The sequence below is a fragment of the Mirounga leonina genome, unplaced genomic scaffold, assembly GCF_011800145.1.
Source record: "Mirounga leonina isolate KUSES-001 unplaced genomic scaffold, KU_Mleo_1.0 Mir_165, whole genome shotgun sequence".
Taxonomy (NCBI): domain Eukaryota; kingdom Metazoa; phylum Chordata; class Mammalia; order Carnivora; family Phocidae; genus Mirounga; species Mirounga leonina.
Window position 1 is genome coordinate 24,859,312 of NW_023270415.1, and position 249 is coordinate 24,859,560.

Sequence of the window (249 nt, forward strand, 5' to 3'; positions counted from 1 at the left end):
TGTTTTCTGTGTGTCTGTTAGATCTGGCCCTATATTAAGAACTGGTTGGTTATCTACCCAAAGAAAACAAACACTAGTCTGAAAAGATATAAGCACGCTTATGCTTATTGAAGCATTATTTACAATATCCAAGATATGAAAGTAAACCAAGTGTTCATTGATAGATAAATGTATAAAGCAGAGATTATATATATACACACACACACACGCATACACATGCGTGTGTGTGTGTGTATATAAAAGGAATAT